Below are 17661 nucleotides of genomic sequence, written 5' to 3' on the forward strand. Positions count from 1 at the left end.
GGGACTTTTGTTTCATCTTTTGCTTCTGCATTTTGAATCCGTTATCGGGTTAACTTACGGGTCATCACTGACGCACCAGGTTAAAAAACCTGGGTCGTTACACTGTGTACTTGACTTGGGTGGTAGTTAGGAGGATCACTTTCCACCTATTGAGTTTTCCAACAACAGTTATCAGGAGAGCATTAAGATAGCTCCATTTGAAGCGTTGTATGGTAGACCTTGTTGGTCTCCTGTTTGTTGGATTAAGGTTGGCGAAACAACCGCCTTAGGACCCGATATTGTATTTGAGCTGACTGAGAAAATCAAACTAATAAGACATAAGTTGCTTATGAGTTATGCAGATAGGCGGAGACGACCGCTATCCTTTGAGGTAGGAGACCACGTTTTTCTACGGGTTTCTCCACGGAAAAGGTTGATAAGGGTCGGAAAGAATGACAAGTTGTTACCACGATTCATTGGGCCTTTTGAGATTCTGGACCATGTACGAGAGGTTGCTTACAGGTTTGCGTTGCCACCACAGATGGATAGAGTCCATAACATTTTTCATATGTCGATACTACAGAAATATGAGCCAGATCCGTCTCACGTTTTGGATTGGATTGATGTGGTTATTTCCTATAAGGAGGGACTAGTTCAAATCCTTGACGCGGGGCAAAAAGTGTTGAGGGACAAAATGATTCAGTTGGTGAAAATTCTTTGGAGACACCATGAAGTTAAGGAGGTTACTTGGGAGCTCGAACAGGAGGTTCACTCCAAGTATTTGGTGTTGTTCTCTTCCCCAGGTATGGTTTGATTTCAGGGACGAAATCTTGGGGAGATTGTAATGTTTTCGATTTTTTGCCATTTTTTGGAATTTTTTAATTTTTCGAGGGTATTTTCGTCTTTTCTTATTTTATATGCCAGATGTGTCAGAGCGTTGGTTGGAACATTTCCCTGAGTTCAGGACTCCAGGAAATGCCTTGGTTGTCGTTTCGACATTTTTCTATTTTTTGGACCGGAAGGTCCCAAGTGGGACCCGCTATCGGGGTATTGAGCACGAGAGTGGGTTCATTGCATTTCATGCACTATTATTTTGTGCATAATGTTTTGGTGGTAAGTTAAATTGTGTGGTTGTATATTAAAGTGTATACATATATATTAATTTTTAAAGAAAAGGAAAGATATTTTAGTGGTGGGACCTACCACCACTTACTTTTTTATGGCCAAGAGGCCATTACATGGCCTTATTCTCTCTCCCTCATGACCACACTCTCTTTCTCCCTCAAATTTCTATTTTTTTTTTCTTTATCTCTTCACTTCTTCAAATCAAGATTGTGACCAAGCCTTTGAGAATTTGGTTTTGCCACTTAAGGCAAAGTTGGAGAGCTCGTCAAAATCTACATTGTGAACGAAGCAAAGCCCAATTTGGCCAACCTAAGGATTTCAAAATTTTAGGCATTTTTAGGCCTTTTCTTTAATTTGAGATAGGGGTGTTCTAATCCACAAAACTCTTTGATTTCTTGTGAATTTCCCCTTTAATTTGGTACCAAGAAATGCTTAATTTGATTGATTATCATGTGGTATCTAAGGTTCTATGTGATGATGTTTATTGTATGAGAATTTGGTTAATTACATGTGCCTTTAGTTGCCATGATGAAATTTGTCAAGTTGTGTTATGGTATGTACTATGTATTCAAGATGTTCTTTCATAAAGCATGATTTATAAGTATGTGGTTAAAAACTTGTGATTTATGCGGGAATTTATTGTTGGTTAGCGAATTGTGTAGCATGATGCATTTATACATTCATTGGGAAAGAAAAAAAGGGAAAACTACTTTGTAAAACAAATGAAATTGTTTTGGGGTTGTATTTTCGAAAGGTGTTTGCGAAAATTCGGATGCCTAGGAGTCGCCTAGTGGTCCGTGGCATTAAGTGTGGTTTAGAGAGTTTAGGGAGAGACCCTAGCAAAGTTGAGCTACCTAGACCCGTGACGCCTTAGAGTTGTCATGTGGTCGGGGATAGCTAGCCAACTCTCGTTTCTTGACGCCATGGGTCAAACCGCACTAACGGTTTGAAAGGGGAAATGGTACTGTTTCAAAAAAAAAAAGGGGGAGTGATATTGCATGGCATGGCATTCCATTGGTATATTTTGTACTTGGTAGTCGGATGACTTGTTTATGTTTAATTGTTGATGTTATATTGTTGTAATTGATTCCCGAGGCATGATCCCATTCACCTGTATTCTATTTCTTACGTGGATTCACGGGGTCATAAGAGGTGTGTCTTAGACACTTCCTACTGAGTGGTTGGCTCAACTCATATTATTATATTTTTTTTAGGACACAGAAAGGAAGTGGAGGACGACAATCCACCACAAGCATAGTAGAGTTGCAAGGGACTTGGGCATTTTGTTTGGGATCAATGTGTATTTTTTCTTTTGTTGTAAATCATGTTAAGTGATATTTTGTATCTAATTCATGATTGGAAATGGTTTTGAGACCATCCTCATGTATCTCATGGTCTCATTGTGATTTAAATATCCATGTAAGGCCTTAAGGCCATATTTTGATGTATTACGGACTGATTTAAGTTTAGATAATATAATGGACTTGTGTATGGTTTCATTTGAATGTATTGGTATCTAGTTGTGTTGTTTTCATTGTCATATATATGATTTAGGATAGGTTTTGATGCTAAATAAGGTCACCAAGGTCCAAAGGGGGTGCCTCTGTACACAAGTACTTAGTTTTAGGCCTTTTTTGGACATTTTTCGGGGTTCTGGTCTTCTGGAACCAGTTCAACTTTCATGGAACCGGTATAAGGGTGTAAAAGGTTCACGTTTGGGCATTATACCCATGTGGAACCGGTTCAAGGAATTGGGAACCGGTTCAAGACCTCCGGTGTCCATTTTTGCCTTGGTAGCTCATCAGTTTTGATCACTTGACTTCAGGCAGTCATAACTTTTTCGTTTTGAATCCAAATAGGGCCATTATTAAGTCCATTTCAAGGATTTTCAGTTAGCTTTCCAATGAGCCCAAATTCATCTTCAAATTCCATTCATGTTGAGAGATATGGTTGTTTTAATGAGATAGTGTCGGGATTTCCCTTGAACCGAGTAAGGGCATTTTTTGGAAATCATAACCATTGACTGTAGAACCTCTTCGAATGTCATGGAATGACTAGAATGATTGTTTTAAACTTCATTTGACTAGTTTAAGGACATATTGTCCTCTCATTTTGTAAAATGACCATTTTACCCCTAGAGTGTCTTCGGGTTCGATTAAGGACCCGGTTAGCTATTAGGATCCCCGAGTACAGGTCGTTACAGGTTTCTCTTTCATTTTATCTATGACATCACTCATTATGGAGGTAAAATTCTCTTTCTTTGGCTTCTTACCATAAGGTTCAGAAAATGAACTGATCTCATGACTGTTTAACTCAGTTAAATCATCAATTTCAAATTAGCTATGTATGGGTGCATGGTGTGAAAGGGGCTTGGTTGATAATGGGAGGATTAGTCGAAGTATGGACATGTGCATCTGTAGCATGTGTGCCTCAAAATATGTTGTTGTGCTTGTCAAAATGCTTGCATCCTTTCTTTCGAAACTTACTTACATTTTTATTGACGTACAAATTATTAAAGTACTATTAATATTAAGTTAAGTCTACATTTGTAAAATCAACATACATTTATTTGAATAACTAACCTTTATCAACTTAGGCCATCTTTCATTTTCAACTATAACCATGCCCGTCTCAGCACTGTATCCCATGCCTATTTCTGCTAACAAACTCACAAAGTCTTTGTACTCTACCCTCAAGTGGTTGAATTTGCTCCTAAATTGTTTCGGTGCATAATTCTTCCTTGTATGGTCCCTCATGCCTTCTACTATACTCTTCCAACCAATTGTGCTAAAAGTTTCAATAGTCCGATTACCAACCCTCACTTCTTCCTCCATACGGATGATGAAAACTTCGAGCTGAGAATCATCCCATACTAGTTTTGCATCATCGGTATTGTCTGTAAGGTCCTTTATTTCTTCTCCAACCATATTGTCACCGTTGATATCCACCTAATTACATAGTTTTAATATGAATAGGTTAAAAGTGTCATTAACAACTGTGGTCTCATTAATCAAATTCATAAACTCATGTTTCATCATTTTAGCAATACACAAGTGTGGTCTCATCAATCAAATTCACAAACTCATCTCAAAATTTGAAACTTTCAAAAACATATATGTAATGAAAAGAGTTTGGTAAAATTTCAACATCATATCTTAATTTTGAAGCACAATTCACATCACAGTTCATGTTTTTAATTTTCATCTAAACATGTATATATAACAGCCATCCATTCATAAAAGAATACACACAAACAACATATATATATATATGATGAGCAGTGAAAAGTGCACATTTAAACCCCTTAAGCGAGGGTATTTTAGTCCATTTATCTATCTTTATTTACCCGATTTTAGTACTTATTTGTGTTTTTGTCTATTTCAAATCAATAATGTTAAAACGAGCTAAAAATGGTTTCTTAAGGCCTTTTTGGAGTCAAACTAAGTGTTAGTGAGAATTTGGAGCAAAATGAGGCTGATTTGGAGCAAAAAGAGGCTGAAGCTGAAAAGCTGCCAACAGAGATTGATCAGAGATCAATCAAAGAAAAGTGAGATCGATCGAACTTTGATCGATCAAAATTTTCTCTGATCGATCGAACTGTTCGCGAAAATTATTAAAAAGCATATCTGAATCTCATTTCGAACCAACTCGGGCAGAGCTTGAAAGGGAAGATCCTAGGGCCGAGTTCTCACATATTTAAGCTCTCAAAGCCTTATATATAAGAGGGATTCAACCATTTTTGTAGAGAGATATATATTTGCACATTGTAATTTCTATATTTTCATTACTTTCTCTCTCTAGAAAGTTAGAGATTAAGGTTAGAAGAAAAGAGGGAAGTGGAGGCACATCTCAAGAACCCATCTCTAGATCCACACACACACTCTCTCTAGAGCTTCAAAGAAGAAGAAGATGGAGTCATGTTTGGAGCTTACCCTTAAGGGTTTCATGACCACATCCACCTCCTCCATGATTAGCTAGATCTACACTTAGGGCTTGGATAAGTCCTAAGTCTTGTGTAATATAAACCATTTTATTTCTATTTTTGGGTATTTATATATATATTGTTGTGATTAGTGCTTAACCTTGTGATTGTTGATTTAATTCTTCCTTATGATTCTCTATTTTAATTACATGTTGTCTTATGTGTGATTATTTGGGGAATTGATCTCTACACTAGATTCTCTATGTTGGTTGCATGTCTATGTGTGATTAATTAAGGATTTAGCGATGGCTAAGTATGAGTTTTCATTAAATGGGTTTGTAAATTAATTTGATGGATTATTCTTATGCTTGATGGGTTGTTCTACAATTTAATTCATGCTTGTAAGTAGGTAGACAATCTATACTTGATTTGATATTTCATGGCTTATTATTGCAAATTCCATAATTCTCTAGATTGATGTGTGCTACAATTGTGACTAGTTTGATGGGTCATACTTAGATTTGATGGGTTGTTCTACATTTAGTTTATTTGTTGGTTAGGTAGACAATTCATACATGAATTTGATGGTCCATGCTTAATATTGCAATTGATAATCGCATTTTGTTCACAACAATGTAGTCCCCATTAATGGAAAGTAAGTGGTTAATTACATGAGCTTAATGGTGATTCCAACACCCTAAGATCCTCTTCATATCTCTTAAATCCCTATCTCTCACTAGTTTACTTTAATTGCATTTTAATTTAATTGTTTTCTAGAGTAACCAACCAATCAACCCCCTTATGATCCACTAGAGTTGAAGTTAAATTCCAACACGTATAATCCCTTGGGACGATCCCTACTCACTCCTGCTACGTTAGTAGTAGTGGTGGTAGTGGTTTTTATAAATTTAAACTTGACCTAAAAGGCTTTTCTTGAACCGCACATTCACTACATTATTTTGACGTTCATGAGCGGCCTCGTCAAATTTTGGCACCATTGCCGGGGATTAACGGTTTCGTTGGAATTATACTAGACAATAGTGTTCATTTGATTGCTTCTATTTTTATTTTATTTTCTATTTTATATTCTTTTCTCTTGTTCTTATTATTATTTATCAATTAGGTACTTGACTACAAGGAAAACAAACATTGGATCTTAGAGCAATCATTTGAGCTTGAAGCTAGCATTAGAATTTAAAGTTGCTTAAGGACCTTTGTGAGCAATTCTTGGAACTCTTGTATTTTAATTGTGCATTTCTTTGTATGCTTGTGATAGCCCTTGTTGAGGCTAATTATATTGTTTAAATTTTTGTCCACGCATCGGCCTGTGTAGAGGCCATTATTTGTTGCATTTGGATTTTGAATATGGATGGAGCCATTGTTTGATCAATTTATTTCAACATGCATCATCTTGTTATGGACTTGACTATTCTCATTATCCTCCTTGTGGCTATTACCCTCCCCCACCATTTTATGAAGAACCACCTCCATCACCTTATTCACCCGGATTTGAAGATAAAGTGTTAGCTTTACTTGATGTGCATATTTCACAAACTCCACTTATTAATTCTCATTCTCAAATGTTAGCCAAGTTAGAAGCTCAAGTTGAGCAAATTGCAAGTACTCTTTCTCGTCAAGAGGAGGAAGAATAGGTCAATGAAAAAATGGCAAGAACTTCAATTTATATAGATGAGGATGATGAGAGTGAAGAGAAAGAAATAGCAAGTGAGCAATTTGAGGAATTAATGAGTCCAACAATGGCTAATCCAATAGAGCACAACATGATTAATGAGGACTTTTCTTGTTTTGATCATAATTTTATCTTGGCCGTTGATACTTTAGAGAGTGAGGAAGTATTGACCACTATAAAGGTAGGAGAGAAGGAGGAGGAACTTGTTGAAGAGGGCCTTCCTTCTATTCTCTCCAAGGACCCTTTTGAGGAGTGCCTTTTGCAAATGTATTAAAGATGTGGTTTTGGCATAGAAAGCTCCATAAATAAAGTCAACTCTCTAATGGACTCCGTGGCTATTTTAGAGGGTGAAGAGATGGTTATTTTTGAGGAAGATAAAGGGGATGAAAAGAGTGCAATTCCTATTAATCCAAATAAGTCTTTGAAAGATAATGCCTCACCAATTATCAAAGTGAATGATCATTTGAATATGTTTCAAGAACACAACAAAGAGGCAAGCCTATCCATCATTGATTTTATTTTCAAGACCGTGGATGAAAAGAACAATATCATCTCTTTCATTTCTTTTCAAGTCATTCTTTTGGAGGATGATTTCACTGTTGTAAGTGGGATATTAAATGAGAAAAGTGAAAAGATGATCAATAAGGATGTTTCATATCCAGTTTTTGATTCTTTTGATTAGTGAGTTGACCCAATGTCTTGCTAGAGACGTTAAACACTAGTATTCGTAGAGTTTCATAACTCTATTCTTCCCTCATTTCTTTTTATTTTTCGCTCTTGTGTACATTCTTCCATCTATTTTTCAATCTCCATTTTAGTTACTATCATTGGGGCTTAGCATAGGACTTTCTGCACTTTCATCTCAAAATTAGGCATTTAGTGCCAGTTCGATCGATCACAAGTGTCCATTCGATCGATCGAACCTCTCTGCAGTCAATTCTTTACAAAAATTAGCTCTCTGTGTATTATGCGAACTTTATTCCAGATCGATCCAATTATTTCTCGATCGATCCAGTTATCCCTTCGATCGATCTCAGTTCTATACTTAGAAAATTTTTGAATCTCTGCATATTTCAGATCTCTGTGTATCGTTTGAAGTTGTCTGCAGGTTTTCAAATCTTGGATCGATCGAGTTTCGATCGATCATCCTTAGATCGATCACAGCTTTGCCCCTTTGACTTTTTGACTTTTTCTTCTTTTTATTTTTATTTTATTTTCATTTTCATTTGCTTTTAATTTTGTTATTTTCTTTTATTTTATTTACTTACTTTTCTCTTGTGAAAAAAAAAAAAAAAAATCCTCTATTTGCATTATTTATTTCATTGCATGTTTACTTCTTGCATTTTTATTTGTGTACATACTTATTTTGTCTAAAAAAATAATTAAAAAAACAATCTTTCAAAGTGGCATTCCGTCTTGCTAGAGACGTTAAACTTAGCAATCATTGTACATTTTTCTTACATTTTGTTTCATTGTACATACGTTTTTAAAAAAATATAATAAAAAAAAATAATAATAAATTTGTATTTTTTATTTCATTACATTTTCATTTATTATATTTTTATTTCTTTGCATTTTATTGTGTGTGTGTACATACTTGTTATGTCAAAAAAAAAAAAAAATGAAAAAAAAAGAGTTTTTATTTTTATTTTTTATTATTTTGTTCTTGCATCCTTTCTTACTTTTTGTTTTTCATTTCTTGCATTGTACATATTCTTTCATTGCATTTTTCCTTCTTTATTTTTCTTTTTACATTTTGTTCATGCATTTTATTCTTTGTTATTCTTGCATTTTGTATATACTTGCTTTCATAAAAAGAAATATATAAAAAAGTCACCATTGTGCCCTTATGTGTAGTCATGCATACTTTATGCTTTAGTCAGGGCTTGATCTCATATCTCTCTTTTATCTTGTGTTATATTGCCTTAGAATGCATGATTTGATTATTCTTATCCCATTTGATATTTGATGTGAGCTTGCTAGTGTGGTTATTTAAATAGGTTGTTGATTCCAAGTTTAGGGGAAACCCTTTTCATATTGGATCATTGTCGAGTTTCATGTTTTCGCCACCATGGTATACTCTTTCCATCTTTTCTATTGTTCTCATTGCACATTGAGGACAATGTGCGGTTTAAGTTTGGCGGTGAGGTGGCTTTGTTGCATTCTACTTAAAGTTAAGTTTTAAATATATGATTGAGATTTGATATTGATGTTAGCGATGATTTTGATTTTTTGAGAACTATATTGCTTAGAATTTAAAAATTGATTGATTTGAGAGTCCAATACTCCTTGTATGCCTTATGGATGCCATTTAGGAGTAAATTGTTCGAAAATATTGATATCTTGCTTGCACTTGTGGTCCACATCATCCTGATTTTGTGATTGTTTTGAGATTCACTCTAGGATTCTACACTAGTACAGGCGCACACTAGCATTCATTTGTGGGGTACATGCTTTGTTAATTATTGAATTGGTTATATCCTAATTGGGCTAGTAGTGCATTGAAAACTTTCATTCTTGATAAAGGTGGATAACAAACCCTTTTCATTGAGTACCCAGGATTCTAGCCTCATCAAACACTGAATTTCTCGCGCCGAAAGGTGGAGGGCCCAAATATATGAGAACTCGGCCCTAGGATCTTCCCTTTCAAGCTCTGCCCGAGTTGATTAAGATAGCAACATATTTGATGCCAGTCCACTCAAAAAGGATTCTAGAATTGTTTTGATTTGCATGACCATTTTCTTGATGTGTGGAGGACCATACTTGTTTGCTTAATGTTGAAATTTTGGGAGATTTCTTAGAAATGGTTGCAAAATTGCATACTTGAGGTAGTTTTCTCCCAATGCTTATTTGCAATATTGGAGTCTCTTTTGTGAGAATGGGCTTAATGTTTGTGGGTATCATTTTGGGAAACCCTCACGAGACTTCACTCGTCCACTAGGGGTAACCTTGGGGTTTAAAAAGCTTGTTGTATGTGCTAAATGTAATCGTGTTCCCTACGAAAGTGGCGTTATCCATTTATTACTTTCTAGTTCATAGTTATATAGTTGTTCATTTCATTTCTTTACTTCGTAGTTCATTGCTAGGGACTAGTAATATTTAAGTTTGGGGGTGTGATGAGCGCTGAAAAGTGCGCATTTAAACCCCTTAAGCGAGGGCATTTTAGTCCATTTATCTATCTTTATTTACCCGTTTTAGTACTTATTTGTGTTTTTGTCTATTTCAGGTCAATAATATTAAAACGAGCTAGAAATGGTTTCTTAAGGCCTTTTTGGAGTCAAACTAAGCGTTAGTGAGAATTTAGAGCAAAAGGAAGCTGATTTGGAGCAAAAAGAGGCTGATGCTGAAAAGCTGTTAACTTAGATCGATCAAAGAAAAGTGAGATAGATCGAAGAGAATTTAGAGCAAAAGGAACCTGATTTGGAGCAAAAAGAGGCTGATGCTGAAAAGCTGCCAATAGAGATCGATCAGAGATCGATCAAAGAAAAGTAAGATCGATCGAACTCTGATTTCTCTGATCGATCAAACTGTTCGCGAAAGTTATTTAAAAGCAGATTTGAATCTCATTTTGAACCAACTCGGGTAGAGCTTTAAAGGGAAGATCCTAGGGCCGAGTTCTCATTTTCAACCATTTTTGTAGAGAGATATATATTTGCACATTGTAATTCCTATATTTTCATTACTTTCTCTCTCTAGAAAGTTAGAGATAAGGGTTAGAAGAAAAGAGGAAAGTGGAGGCACGTCTCAAGAACCCATCTCTAGATCCACACACACTCTCTCTCTAGAGCTTCAAAGAAGAAGAAGATGGAGCCATGTTTAGAGCTTGCCCTTGAGGGTTTCTTTACCACATCCACTTCCTCCATAATTGGCTAGATCTACACTTAGGGCTTACATGAGTCCTAAGTCTTGTGTAATCTAAACCCTTGTATTTCTATTTTTTGGTATTTATAAATATATTGTTGTGATTATTGCTTAGCCATGTGACTGTTGATTAATTCTTCCTTATGATTCTCTATTTTAATTACATGTTATCTTATGTGTGATTATTTGGGGAATTGATCTCTACACTAGATTCTCTATATTGGTTGCATGTCTATATGTGATTAATTAAGGATTTAGTTATGGCTAAGCAAGAATTTTCATTAAATGGGTTTATAAATTAATTTGATGGATTATTCTTATGCTTGATGGGTTGTTCTACAATTTAATTCATGCTTGTAAGTAGGTAGACAATCTATACTTGATTTGATATTTCATGGTTTATTATTGCAAATTCCATGATTTTCTAGATTGATGTGTGCTACAATTGTGATTAGTTTGATGGGTCATGCTTAGATTTGATGGATTGTTCTACACTTAGTTTATTTGTTGGTTAGGTAGACAATTCATACATGAATTTGATGGTCCATGCTTAATATTGCAATTGGTAGTCGCATTTTGTTCACAACAATGTATTTCCCATTAATGGAAAGCAAGTGGTTAATTACATGAGCTTAGTGGTGATTCCAACATCCTAAGTTTTCTCTTCATATCTCTTAAATCCCTATCTCTCACTAATTTACTTTAATTGCATTTTAATTTAATTGTTTTCTAGAATAACCAACCAATCAACCCCCCTTTGCAATCTTGTGATCCACTAGAGTCGAAATTAAATTCCAACACGTATAATCCCTTGGGACGATCCTTACTCACTCTTGCTACGTTACTAGTAGTGGCGGTGGTGGTTTTTATAAATTTAAACTTGACCTAAAAGGCTTTTCTTGAATCACACATTTACTACATTATTTTGACGTTCACGAGCGGCCTCGTCAATATATATATTTATATGGCATCCAATAGCACAATAACATTCCAATATTATATTAGTTTATGCTGAAGTGTATCTAAAGTTCAATTGATAAATGATCCATAGCCATAATGAACTGTACAATTTTCCTCTTAGAGAAAATATTTGGCATATTAAAAATTGAAAACTGTAACGACCCGAATCCGTGGGTCCTAACCGTTAACCGGGTCCTTACCCGAATTCGAGGTCAACTAATGGTAATACCGTTATTTCCAAGGTCAATATGAAGTACACAAGTCAACTTAATGTCCTAGGTATTCCAAATACACACCTTTACAACAAAGGTCAAAGTGTAGGTCAAAAGGGAAGGGTCGGCCGGCAGATGGCCACACACCGGCCGGCTGAAAAGGGCAGGTTCGATCGGTTGACCTACATGGTCGACCGACCGAAATGATGACCACAGTTACATGCTCTCAGGACTTGCTAAAAAGGGTTTATTAGCTGACTGAAAATGAGTTTCAACCAGCTGATGAAGGAGGTTCGGCCGGTTGATGATAAGGTTCGACCTGCCGAAACAGTGGCCCTCAAACCTCAGCTCACTGGAATTCTAAAATATGCGCTATCAGCAGGCTAATAGTCCTTGTTAGCCGATCGACAGGCCCTGGGAAGCTACTATCTGTAGCAGATAACACCAAGAAGACTAGGCTCGTTGTGAGCCAACCTGCACAAGACCTGATACGCAACCAAATTCCAAATTCACGGCAAAATATATAGTTGAAAGGCATTTATAATTTCTCAAAATATAACTTCATTTCCCATTCAACATCAAATATCTACATAGTTTCAAATTTACATCAAAACTACTATAGAGAAGCCTTAGTTACAGTTGCAGTAAGTTGTACAAACGGATACATTTTTCCAAGATTAAGACTTTACAAAAGAATGGGCCCAAATATACAAAAGACGGCAAAAATATGAAATTCCGTCCCCTTTCAAGCTTGTGGTGAATTGTCATCCGCCACCTCCTTTCCGTGACCTGAAAAATATTAATATAAAGGGGTGAGCACAATGGCTCAGTAGGAGGTGCCTAAGACACACCTCTTGTGACCCCGTAAATCCAAATAGTGAATAGAAATAAAGAGAAGGGTTCATGCCATGACGGGGAAAACTCAATAATAAAATCAACAACAATAAGTCAAAGTTATGATAAACCATGCCATAAAATGGAGTGCAATGTTATGCAATGTCACTCCTCATTTTCCAAAACCTTTTCCATCATCTTTTTCAAACCGTTAGTGAAACCCATCCCATGGCAACTCCATGGTGGCACAAGAGGAGGATTGGCTAACTGTCCATAACCCATGGCAACTCCATAACGTCATTTGGGGCCCAGATGACTCAACCACGCTAAGGCAATCTCCCTAGTCCCCTCTAGACCACACTAACGCCACGGTCCATAGGCAACTCCTAGGCAGCCGGGTTTTCGTAAACCCTTCCAAAACTTTTTCCTCAAAAACCCATTTCATTTTTATCAAAAAAAAACCCATTTCCAATTTCTTTCCCAATGAAGTGCATAGGTGCTACATGCTTTTTATGCCATGCCAATATTTATCATGCTTCTAATTCAAACTTAACCACCTAACATGCTTTACAAATAATACAAAGAACATATCATACTTCCATGTAACAATAATCTAGCATGTTAAGCATATAACCTATGAAACAAATTCACATAAGCATGCTTCTCACATCAAGTCTACAAACCACATACACATACATGATCTACACATAGAATTTCACATAGATATACAAATTATTGACTACGATATAATGGTTTTTCAAGAATTAATTACAATTAACCATGTTATACATTCAATTATAGAGAAAATTCACAATAATCAAAGAGTTTTTTTTGTGGATTATGATATCCCTATCTCAAATGAGAGGAACGCCTAAAAAATTGCCCAATTCTAGCCCTAATTTCGAAATCCCAAGTTGCACCAAAAACACCATTACTCCGATCAAATCGTAAATCTTGACGAGCTCTTCGACTTGCCGCAAATGGCACACGCAAACTCCAAATGGTTGGAGAGAAAACACGATTTGAAATTTTTGTGAAAAAAAAAAAGAAATAAGAGGGAGAGAGAGTGTGTTCTTACGAGAGAAAGAGAGAGAGATTGAAGGCCCAAAATGACTTTATGGCCATAAAAGATCAATGGTGGGTCCCACCCTTTAATAAAAATCTTTTTAACTTTTATTTTTCACCACAAATTTAAATATACTTACACTAACTAACATGCAACCACAATAAGCATTAAAAAAATTAATTTATACACAATGAATAATGCACGAAATGTAATGGACCCAAAACATAGTCCCTATATTCAACAGTCCTGGTAACGGGTCCTACCCGGAACTTTCTTGCCCGAAAAACTGAAAGATGCCGAAATGGCAACCGCTGCATTTTCAAGAGTCTTGAATTCAAGGAAATGTCACACCTAACTCTTTGACACACCCGGCACACCCTATGTATCCGGCACGCAAAACGAGAAAAGACAAAAATACCCTTAAAAAAAGAAATTTCCAGGAAATGGAAAATGGCAAAAATTCAGAAACATTACAAAAACACTTAATTAAAGCACCTCATTGTTAGAGATAAATTATGCATGTTGAGTGAGATTCTTAAAATGACTCATTTCATGAAGAGAGAAATTAATTATGTGTTCTTTAGGTGTTGCATAATTTAAAAATCAATCTATTTTTAAATTATAGCATATAGTACTGAACCAACTTCTATTCCATACATATATATATATATATATATATGTATGCAACACATTAGTGGAAAAAAAGAAAAGAAAAAAACTTATGTACTATCATCACATGATCCAAAGCCATTTGAAGTGAGCAAAATAATTAAACCAATTTATAATCCGTAACTATATTAATGACCAAAGCTATAAAATCTAATTCTTTTACATTGAACTCAATAAATTAGAATTATTAGTGTACAGTGTACCTATTCTTGTGCTTACAAAGAACTCAAATCAATATATGTAATTTTCTATTTTTCAGTTTTTGTGCTCACAATTATAGTGTTTTTTAGTTCACGTGCTCACAATTATAGTGTTTTTTCAATTTGTGTTAATTTTTCAGTTTTCAATTTAAGGTGCGTATATATACAAAGACGAAATATAAAACAACATAAAATTAAAAACAAAATTATAAGAAAACTTAACATACCCGAGATGAAAATAACGAGGAAATAGAGAGAGAGCTTGGGGAGATTCTGGAAATTTTCTTGGTAAACTGTAGCTGGTGAAGAAGACTGGAACTCGTTGGAAGTTGCAGAGGGCTGCCGGCGTTTCTCGTTGGCGTAAATCGGCCAGAGAAAGAGATAAGAGAATCCGAGAGTGAAGAAAGACGCGATGAAGAGAGAGCTCTTTAGATCTTCAGACACAGTCGTCGATTTCAAACCCAATCTTCAGACACCGTCGAAATTTTAAAGAGAAAACAAGGATAAGTATGTTAAACATGAAATAAGAAGAACAAGAGGAGCTCACCAGTGAGAAGAAGACGACTGTGTAGGCAAGCTTCAGATCTATTTGAGCATCGTCGATTTCAAGCCCACAACAGTGACAAGAAGACGATTGTGTAGGAAAGCTTCAAAGACTATCGTCAATTTCAAGCCTAATAGAGTCGTCGATTTGAAACCCGATGTTTTGTACTGGAGTCACCAAATCGCCTTCAGCTGCGCGATATAACCCTAGCCCTAGAACATTGTTGCAATTTCTATTTATACCTGTTCTCAAATTGTTCCAAGTTTTAGCATATGTTGCCCCTGCTACAGTGATAACTGGCCGGTTAAAGTTTTGGAACAAGCCAGGACACCATATTCTTATTCTAACTTTTGGCTCATTTTTTGAAATTGTTCTAACACTGTTGAAACCAACACAGGCCGTGCCAAACATGTTTTGGCCTCAATAGTGGTACTGTAGCGGGCCTGGAACATTACACCATAGAACATTACACATACTAAACAAGGCCTAAGCACATTACACATACCAAACAAGGCCTAAGCTTATGAGCTTCAAGAGATGAGAACATCAAACCCAAAATGTAGAAAGAGAAAGTGTATCACACAAATTCTGCACCAAGGCTTATCCTCATCACATGGCCTCATCGTATATATAGGCACATAGAGTGGAAATATCAATTCTCAATCACTACAATAAAAGTATTATCTCCAATCTCATGGGCCTCCATATCAATTATGGGCTATGAGAGAGAATCATTTGTACCTACTAATCTTTTGGCTCTAATGAATTAATAATTGACCCAGTCCAACTACCATGGATCCAATTTAATTAATTTGTAAATTAATTTCTATTCCACTAAAAGAAATTAATTGCACTCCAATCGGAGTAAAAACCACTAAGTCAATGTTGCAACTTGACTTTATGCATAATTAGTTATCGGATAATTAAAGCCATCAATCCGACCACTAATTAATATATTTATTTTGGTTCGTTGATTACTTCAGGTTCAATCACAATAAACTTACACGGAGGCCTCTGAATTTACCTTGTGATCAACCTTAATCAATACAAAATAAATACAAGTAGCACCAATGCAAATATTGAGAATATAACCCTTAACTGATTACCCAAAGAGCCGATTATAGAATCCAAAAGGCTCCACTGGACAAATCAAAGTACTTATTAATTAATAAAAGAGTATACTTCTCTCATACTTGAGAGTCAAATGTCATGACAGTGATAGAGAGCAATTGTATACAACAACTCTCAGAATATATCCCAACCTATCGCGGATCCGATTCATTCTTAGTTAATATAATAGTTCATCCTTAATTACCTACTATGAACTATTTATGATTGCTATTTATATTCTTCTATTGAACGTCATCACATACATATAAATTTTCAATCAAGTGAACAACATCAATTCCATAATGAATTGAACATTAATACATTACATTCATCAATTGTATAAAACATAAATATAATTTTAAATAAACAAGGAACATGTGTGAGTTGTGCAGCGGAATAGGATGTGGAACCTAGAAAGGGTGGTGAATAGGTTTTACTTGCTCTTTTAGCTAATTTTTCCTTATTTTAATTTTACTGAAATAAAACTAAAATCAAACCCACAAAGCAAAAAAAAAAAGTGCAAGTAAAGTAAATAAAGTTTGAGAGATAATACCGGAATTTTTAGTGAGAAAACCCCGACTGGTGGAAATTAACCAATCGTTATGGAAAAAAACTCGTGAACTATGTCGTTTAGAGCAAAACGATCAACTATGTTTGAAGTAAAGTACACTAAACTTTGACTCAGGCTCACACCCTATCGTTCTACCAAATACCAATTGCTGACAATCCCTGGCTTCCCTGTCCAACAACTATTGACCTCAGGCTTACTCTTGATCTTTGTAGAAGGGTTGCAGGTAGATCAAACAACACTCCATAAATGTTTTTGACCCCTTCAAAGTGTGATCGCTTTACCCATTTTCTTCTATTATGAATTTGATCAAGAATGAATGAATTATGCTTTTCAGAATCTCTGAATCTTCAATTATGCTCCAATTCTGATGAGATAAAGAACAATACTCTTAAATCACTCTTGTGATTCTGTGTGTGCTCTAAAAAATAAAATCAGAAAAATCAGATTGTTGTTGTTTTTTTTTTTTTTTTTTATTTTTTAATAAAAGTCTTTCTCAAACAATTCTCTGAATTAGAAAAATATTTTTTTTCAAGCCCTAAAAATTTAAGAGAGGGAGCATATATTTACACACTTTTGAAAACATATTTGTACTTGGAAAATAAGTCAATTTCGTGCATAATTATTATAGTAAAAGTCTATGCAAAGTAAGAAATCAAAACATAGTAGGAAACTAAGTTACCAAAATTTGCTAAAGACTTGAACCCATTCAGGAATTCTTAAAGCTAAAAATAAAATTCTGCTTTACACTTAAACCTGTTCCAAGAAAACTTGAACCAGTTCAAGTTAGGCAAAATGTAAAAACTTCCAAAAACCTAATTTTGAACCACCAGCGTGTCCTCACACACTCTTTTACCTTCCTAAAGTGTTATTTTCATCATCACGGAGTGTATTAAAGTATGAACACTTGAACTTCTTCAA

At 35.3% G+C, this 17661-nt stretch overlaps 1 long non-coding RNA gene across 1 annotated transcript; it reads right to left on the bottom strand.

Annotated features, from left to right (window-relative positions):
- Positions 1-12320: 12320 nt before the first annotated feature.
- On the bottom strand, positions 12321-15358 carry LOC132287807 (uncharacterized). The gene is made up of 3 exons (XR_009473182.1): positions 15066-15358; positions 14746-14984; positions 12321-12538 (listed from the first exon to the last, which is right to left on the bottom strand). It is a non-coding gene; the product is annotated as an uncharacterized LOC132287807 (long non-coding RNA).
- Positions 15359-17661: the final 2303 nt, after the last annotated feature.

This window comes from Cornus florida, unplaced genomic scaffold (assembly GCF_030987335.1).
Source record: "Cornus florida cultivar Cherokee Brave unplaced genomic scaffold, ASM3098733v1 CherokeeBrave_3.0.0_Hap2_Chr02, whole genome shotgun sequence".
Classification (NCBI taxonomy): Eukaryota; Viridiplantae; Streptophyta; class Magnoliopsida; order Cornales; family Cornaceae; genus Cornus; species Cornus florida.